Raw genomic sequence first — 8,060 nt, forward strand, 5'->3', positions numbered from 1 at the left:
TGTCCTGCCGGCTCTTGACCTGCCCGTCTCGCCTGTCCTGCCGGCTCCTGAACTGCCCGTCTCGCCTGTCCTGCCGGCTCCTGACCTGCCCGTCTCGCCCGTCCTGCCGGCTCTTGAACTGCCTGTCCTGCCAGCGCCTGAGCTGCGTGAGGTGGCCGCGGTTGCGCCCCCTGCTGGTCGCGTGCTGGCGGCACCCGCCGAGGCGCCCCCTGCTGACTGTATGCCCGAGGCGTCTACCCAGGCGACCCCTGCTGACCACGTGACGGCGGCGCCCGCCGAGGCACCCCCTGCTGGTCGCACGCCTACAGCCGCCTCAGCTCTGCCAGCCGAGGTGGCGCCTGCTGGCCACGTGCTGGTGGTGCCTGCTGCGGCGCCCCCTGTTGGCCACGTGCGGGTGCTATCTCCGCCTGCACCCACGCCCGCCGAGGGGCCTGCTCTGCCTGCGGCACCTCCTGCTGGCCGCACGCCCAAGCCCGTCTCGCCTAACCTGCCCGTCTCGCCTGTCCTGTCCGGCCAGCCCTGCTCGCCGGTCCTGCCCGTCTCGCCTGTCCTGTCCGGCCAGCCCTGCTCGCCGGTCCTGCCCGTCTCGCCTGTCCTGTCCGGCCAGCCCTGCTCGCCGGTCCTGCCCGTCTCGCCTGTCCAGCCGGCCCAGCCCGGCTCGCCGGCCCAGCCCGGCTCGCCTGTCCAGACGGCCACGCCCACGGCTCTGGCTGCCCCGCCTGCGGCCACGCCCGCGGCTCTGGCTGCCCCGCCTGTTGAGGCCTTGACTCTTGTCCGCCCAGGACTGACCTCCCTCATGACTCCCTTGCCCCGGCGAGGTCAACAGCCCCCTGGACCCCGCCTGTCGGTGTCCCGCAAGGGACGGGGACACAGGCGTCAGGCCCGGGTCCCGCCCGCCCTGCCCCCTGGCTCGCCCGTTCGGCCCCTGGCTGTAGCTCGGTGGCTGCCTGCGGGTCCTCCGGCTCGGGGTCGGCGGTCGCCGCCGGGTCCTCCCCTGGATCCTCGGTGCCGGTCCTCGGTCCCTCCTCCGGCTCCATGTCAGTCGCCTCCTGGCCCCCCTGCTCCGGCTTGGCGTCGGACGGCGCCTTCGCCGGCTCCGGCTGCGCCTCCGCCTGCCGCGGCTTCCCCCTCCTGCCCGCCTTCACTGGTGTTCCCTCCTGCTCCCTCCGTGTCCCCTCCGTCGCTCCCTCGTCCCGTTCCCTTGGCCCCTGGGTGGTCCCCTCCTGCTCCCTTCTCCCTCTCCCCTGCGGCCCCTCCGGCCGCTGCCTGTCGCCCGCCTGGGCTCCCTTCTGCTCCCCTGTTTCCGCCTCCGTTTCTCTTTGTCCCGCCTGTCTCTGCTCCTGGTCCCTGTGTTCCTCCTCCGTGCACCCCTGGCCCCTTCGTGTCGCCTGTGGGTGTCCCCGCTGGGTCTCCTTTTTCTCTTTGTCTGTCTGTTTTCCCCGTTCTCTGTCAGGTCCTGTCCTTCTTCTCGTCCCTCTTTCTGTTTTGTCTCTCGGTCTTGTTTCCCTGGTCTTGTTGAGGGTTTTGTTCTTGTCTTTCAGGTCCTGTTCCGTCGTCCCGTCCGTCGCCTCCTCCCGGGCGCGCCCGGTGTGCGCGCCTTTGGGGGGGGGTTATGTCACGCCCCGCTCCGTCCGCTCCCGATGTGTGCCACGCCCACCTCATTACCTCCTGTTTTCACCCTGATTGTTCTCACCTGTGGCTCGTTCTCCGTGGCATGTCTTGTGTATTTAGTCTTTGTCTGAGTCTGTCTTCGGCAGACTCACCATTAATGTTGCCTGTCGTGATTCCCCGGTCCCGTTCCTTCAATAAATCCCCGTTTTTGCCCTACTTCCTGACTCCGATCGCCTGCTTCCCTGCTCGTTTTTGCCCGCGATCGTGACACAGGCCAGGAGGAGCGTATGCTGATGGAGCATATGCTGATACAGAGACATATGCGTATGCTTTCACGAACAAACCTGGACAGCGCATCCCAAAAGCAGGAGCTAAGGCTGCGGCTGGAATCGGACGAGCTGGAGCCCACTGGAGCATCTTTGAAGCTGAAGCCAATGGGCCTAACGCTTCCGCAAGTGCTGAGGCTAATGTCCTGGGGGCAGGTGCCATGGCTCGAGCTGAGGTTGGAAGTGCATCGGCAAGCGCTGGCCCAGTTTATGTGAAGGCTGGGCTGGGAGTTGATACTGGTGTCAAAATTGGCCCCACAGAAGTTGAAATAAAGGTTCTGGTATGTGGGCTGACAGTTGGCACCACAATGGGGGTTTATTTTCTTGGAAGTGGATTTAGTATAAATATTCCATTCATCTGAGCTACTTATACTAACCATTGTCATGGGTGGGGGTGGGGGCTGTTGTTTGTGTCTATCTTAGCTCTCTTAGCGCAAAAAACAGATATACACCACACACAATCATTCCTGTTGCAGTGTGTATTTCATATCATTACAGCTTGTGAAATTGTACATCCTTTTATATGTAATCAAGCTTCTTTTAAATAATTAAACTCTGCATTTCTAAGTCAGTTATTATTGTCTGCTTAACCTGATTTGTGCATGCTTTATTGATATGAGAGGAGGGGATGTTTAATAGATGATAAGTTTGATGCATGTGTTTGATTGTGTCTGATGCATGTGTCTAAGTAAAGAAAACTGCTAAATGAAAAACAGCATCCACAAAAAAACAGACAATAATCAACACTCAAAAAAAAAAAACAAGACGAAGCAGGACAAGAGTTTTCTGCTCTATAGTCAGATGACAGGCCTTTTGTAAAGTGTAAAGTGACCATTTTGTCATACGTGAACTCACTACAGCACAGTGTGAACAGCACAAAATTCTTTCTCTGCATTTAACCCATTTAACCCATTCACCAAGTAAAGCAGCGGGACTAAGCTTCAAAGAAAGCCTGGTCCTCAGGGCCCCCCAAGATAGTCCACACTTTGCAGTAATTCATGTTAACACTAAGAGAGAGCAGAACTGCAGACCCTCTGGGGGACCCTGAGGACTGGTTTGGGAACCACTGTGTTAGAAATATAAAGGATGTTCGATAGCAGAACGTAATGGGAAGGAAGTTCAATATGAGTGCAGAAGTTCAAAATGTCCTAAAACTAATTATAAATAATAGATGACATGTCTGGACTCATGTAAGTGGTTTTCTCAGCCAACTATGATCCCTGATCTAATGTCCCCAGCAATACTGTGTGGTTTCCTGAAGATCTGATCAGGAACCTCTGCAGGCTGACGCATTTCCTTTGCTACAAAGAAGAAGCTGCTGTTTTGTTTTTTGCAGGCACAAATGAAACAAAGTACAGAGCTGACTGTCTGACAGGGAACCACCTAGAAGACACAACACACTTCCTTTAAATTCAAGCAATCCTGAACAATACTGTGTGATTTCCTGAAGATCTGATCAAGAACCCCTGTGGCTTGACTGTGATGTATTTCCTCTGAGCTGAGTTGACCACAAAAATTGATTATTTAAATGATCAATACTCAGCCCCTGATCAACCGATCAAAAATTTAAAACACGTGCATTACAGGTGATATTATCAGATGTTTTGACATTGGAACCATGTGCATATTTCAAACATTGTAGGAGGAGAAGAAGCACAATTTTTAAATAACCACAACCAACAGTGTTACACTTATTTTTTTATAATTAACCTGAGCTTTAGTGTCTTGAAGTCCGTTTTATGAGTGCTGGTGTTTTGTGCCACGTTTTTTTTTCTCTGTGTTTCTGTTTTTGTACTTTTTCGCTTTATGGCATCCTTACCTGTAACATCACTGACTCTCTCTCCAATACACATTTTAAAGGGGGCTCGACCATCTTGTTTTTCTCCCCATATAGTACAGAAGGGACTTAACTAAAAAAAATCGATTTTTAAAATTGATCTGATCAATTAGCTGTGTACAAGCACAACACACCGGATATTAATAGACATTTTGATGTTGGAATTAATATAAGGTCTGATGAGAAGTGGCGAAAAAAAGTGGGTGGAATAAAAATAATAAAATTTAAGATGAACAATAGTGAGATTGCTTATACTACCACACTAATAATAATAAAAACGTGAGAACAACAATAGTGTGATGGCTTCTACGATCACACTAATAATAATAAGAAAAAAAACACAACTTAAGAAAAACAGAATTGTGATTGCTGATGCAATCACACTAATTATAGATAATGCATGACATGTCTGGGCTCATGCAAGTGGTTTTTTCACCCAACTATGACCTCAGATCTAATGTTCTCTATCTTGAATGTAAAGAGACGAACTTCAGTGGATTATGTGGACAGTGAATTAAGACTGAGAGAAACTGAACATAAACTGAGTACAGAGCTGACTGTGTGACAGGGAACCACTTAGAAGACACAACACACTTCCCCTAACCTCATTCAAAACCAAACTGTGTGGTTTCCTGAGGATCTGAGGAACCCCTGCAGCCTGACGGTAATGCATTTCCTTTGCTACAAAGAAGCTGCTGTTTTGTTTCTTGCAGACACAAAAGAAACAAAAGTAAAAACTGCCTCTGATTATAAAAACCTTATCAGTGCTAATTAACATATAGCTCCTGGTGAAGATATACTGTTTTGCAGTGAAGTTTTTGGGGAAATTTGGGGAAAAAATTTATATTCGCGAATTATAAAAAAAAATATATATATATATGAATAAAACTATTCCAACTGACCCATATTGTATACGTGGTGCAGTGTGAAATTAACTGAACACACGGGAATATATATAATTGGGAACTACCATTCCCCTCTGGTTATAGGGGTACCACCCTACCACAAGGGACAAAAGGGCAATAAATATAAATAAAGACTCTGCGTAGGTTCCACATGTGCGCGCCCATCTGCTTCCACCCTTGCCGATCCTGCAAACAAAACCTTGGTAGAAAGGTACCAAAACAAAAATTCATTATTGCGGTAAAATGCCACTGTACCCTTAAGATAGTGAGGACGGTTCCATAAGCGTGGCCTCACACACCCCCCCCCACTCAAGCTTGTCCCTCCTCATAGAGGCGGGACAAGAAATCAGCAGTCACGTTGTCCGTACCTGCTTTGTACTGTACCGTAAACCTATATGGCTGCAATCACAAATACCACCGCGTAATCCTAGCATTACTGTCCCTCATACGATGCAACCACTGTAAAGGCCATTAAATAATATTTAAGGGTGTCCAACGCCCATTTGATAGCTAGGCACTACTTCTCCACTGTAGAATACCTCGTCTCCCTGGGGAAGAGCTTGCGGCTGATGTACAGAACCGGCTTCCGGTCCTCTTCCCCTCCTTGCAACAACACAGCCCCAAGCCCCAACCCAGAGGCATCAGTCTGGACTGAAACGGGGAGGTCAAAATTAGGGCTCTGCAACACCGGAATACGACACAAACTGCCCTTAAGTTCCTGAAAAGCTTGATCACACTCCTCTTTCCAAACCGCTTTGTTAGGTCCAGACTTGCGAGTCAAGCTGGTCAACGTGGCGGCCCGGCTAGAGAAATTGGGTATGAACCGCCGATACCACCCAACCAAACCCAAGAAGGACCTCACTCCTTACTCCACCTTATTCACTTGAGGCTTAATAGTTCCCCCACCCAAGACATACCCCAGATAGCACACCTCAGGCTTAGCCAGCTGGCATTTACTAGCATTGACCACCAGACCAGCCTTGCTTATCCTTTGCAATACGTCAGCCAAATGCCTTACATGTTCGGCCCATGAAGAGCTATAGACTACCACATCGTCTATATAGGCAGCAGCATAACCTTCCACCCCTCTCAACACCTGATCCATCAGGCGCTGGAAGGTTGCCATGGCCCCGTGTAATCCAAAAGGCATGGTGGTAAAATGGAACAGCCCCATCGGAGCACGAAATGCTGTCAATTCCTGAGCTGCAGGCATCAGGGGCACCTGCCAATACCCCTTACACAGGTCCAGTGTGCTGAGGTATTGAGCCTTATCAAGTCGCTCCACCAACTCGTCCACCCTGGACATAGGATAAGGGTCAAAAAAATCCACACAAAAACAAAGCCCCCCATCCTTCTTTGGAACAAGCACAACTGGGCTAAACCACTCACTACGTGATGGCACAATCACCCCCATCTCCAACATTGCCTGGACCTCTTGTTTTAGTGCAGGGATCAGTCTTGCCGGAACTCTAAAGGAAGTCTGTTGAATTGGGCCAGGAGATGTCAGCTGAATGTCATGATGAATCAAGGCTGTCCGCCCTGGTCGCTCTTGAAAGAGACCTTCCGGAATAACCAGCAATAGTTCCTCTCGCTGATGACTGGCCAGATGCTCCACTGAAGGATGCAAGTCCTCCTCCCCCACTGTAGGAAAATACTGTTCCTTGAGCTCCTCCTCCTCTGGCACCACACGAGCCCATCTCAGATCACTGGTATCTCCTGACCTCAATATCCACTCTTTGAGCAGGTTGACGTGAAACACCTGTTTGGGATTGCGCCGATCTGGCATGGCCACTTCATACGTAACGGGGCCCATCTTGCGCAACACCTCAAAGGGCCCCTGCCACCTCGCCAGGAGACTGCTATCAGAAGGCAGCAACAAAAGAACTTTCTGCCCCGGGTTAAAGGTGCGGCTACGAGCCGTCCGATCATACCAAGTCTTTTGATGTACTTGAGCCTGAGCCACATTATCATGGGCCAGGCTACTCAACTCCTCCAGCTTGTCCCGCATCTTGAGCACATAGCTCACAATGCTACACTGATGTGGAGAGCCACTCCCCACCCAGGCCTCCTGGAGGACATCAAGGGGGCCCCTCACCTGTCGTCCATAAAGCAGCTCAAAAGGGGAGTAGCCGGTGGATGCTTGAGGAACCTCTATATGCAAAGAGAATATAAGGCAGCAACTGGTCCCAATCAACTCACATGCCACACACAAACTTCCTTCACAGCCTTCAATGTTTGGTTGAAACGTTCAACCATCCCATCAGTCTGCGGGTGGTAGGGTGTAGTTCTAATGCCCCTAATTCCCAACAATGCATACACCTGCTTCAAAAACCTAGAATTGAAGTTAGTACCCTAATCAGTAATAATCTCTCTAGGAATACCCACCCGAGAAAATAACTGGATCAAACAATTAGCCACCTGCCTAGCCTTAACATTTCTCAAAGGAAAAACCTCAGGATAACGGGTCGCATAGTCACACACAACCAGAATATAGCGGTTGCCGCCCCTACTCTTCTCTAGAGGGCCAACTACATTCATAGCAATCCTGGTAAAAGGAACATCTATAATGGGCAGGTTCACCAATGGCACTTTCATACCTCTACGCGTGCGAGTGGTTAGTGGGCAGGATTTACAATGATCCATGACCTCCTGATGTACCCCAGGCCAATAAAAACGACTACAAATCCTCCCAGGTTTTCTTTTGACCCAAGTGACCTGACCAAGGGATACTATGGGCTAACTGCAATACCTTGGCCCGTAGAGCCTTAGGCACCACCAGCTGTTCTCCCTCAGCAGTCACGCGCACCAGCTTTCCCTCTCTCAACACAAAACCCTCCTTCCCTGGTGCTAACACCCTAGGGTTCTCCTCTTTCCTTCCTACCTTCTGAAAACATGAACTCAAAGTGGTATCCTCCTGCTGCACCATGCCAAAGTCTGCAACATTCAATATATCCTCCTCCAACGCAGGAAGGGGCAACTGTTCCTGCACGGGAGTGCCCAAAACTTTCTCCCTCCTCCTTGCAGACTTAGGCTTTCTCTCCTTACCCCCAGGAGAGCATTCAGAGAAAGGCAAAACCTGCCACGAATCCCTATCAGTAGACCTAATCTTTGCTTGAGTCCGAGTTACACATAACTGCCAACTGGGGACTGATGATGCTGCAACAGCTCGGCCAACACCGGAACATCCTGGCCTAAGACAACAGGGAAGGACAGGTATCCATGATACCCACGTTCAACAGATACATCTGCCTATTTCCATCTGAATATCTGTAGTTTGATGTTCACTCTCCTCACCATGAATACAGCGTACCCTCACTCTACCCACACCAGTCAACCTATCAGAGCCCAAACATGATCGTTGAACAAACGTCTGGCTGCTGC

The 8,060-nt window shown here is 50.7% G+C and overlaps 1 long non-coding RNA gene across 1 annotated transcript in view; it reads left to right on the forward strand.

Moving 5' to 3' along the window:
- Window positions 1-8,060, forward strand: part of LOC140582328 (uncharacterized) — a 160,697-nt gene that overhangs the window by 14,819 nt on the left and 137,818 nt on the right. The window lies entirely within an intron of this gene.

Source organism: Paramormyrops kingsleyae, chromosome 24 (genome assembly GCF_048594095.1).
Source record: "Paramormyrops kingsleyae isolate MSU_618 chromosome 24, PKINGS_0.4, whole genome shotgun sequence".
NCBI lineage: Eukaryota > Metazoa > Chordata > Actinopteri > Osteoglossiformes > Mormyridae > Paramormyrops > Paramormyrops kingsleyae.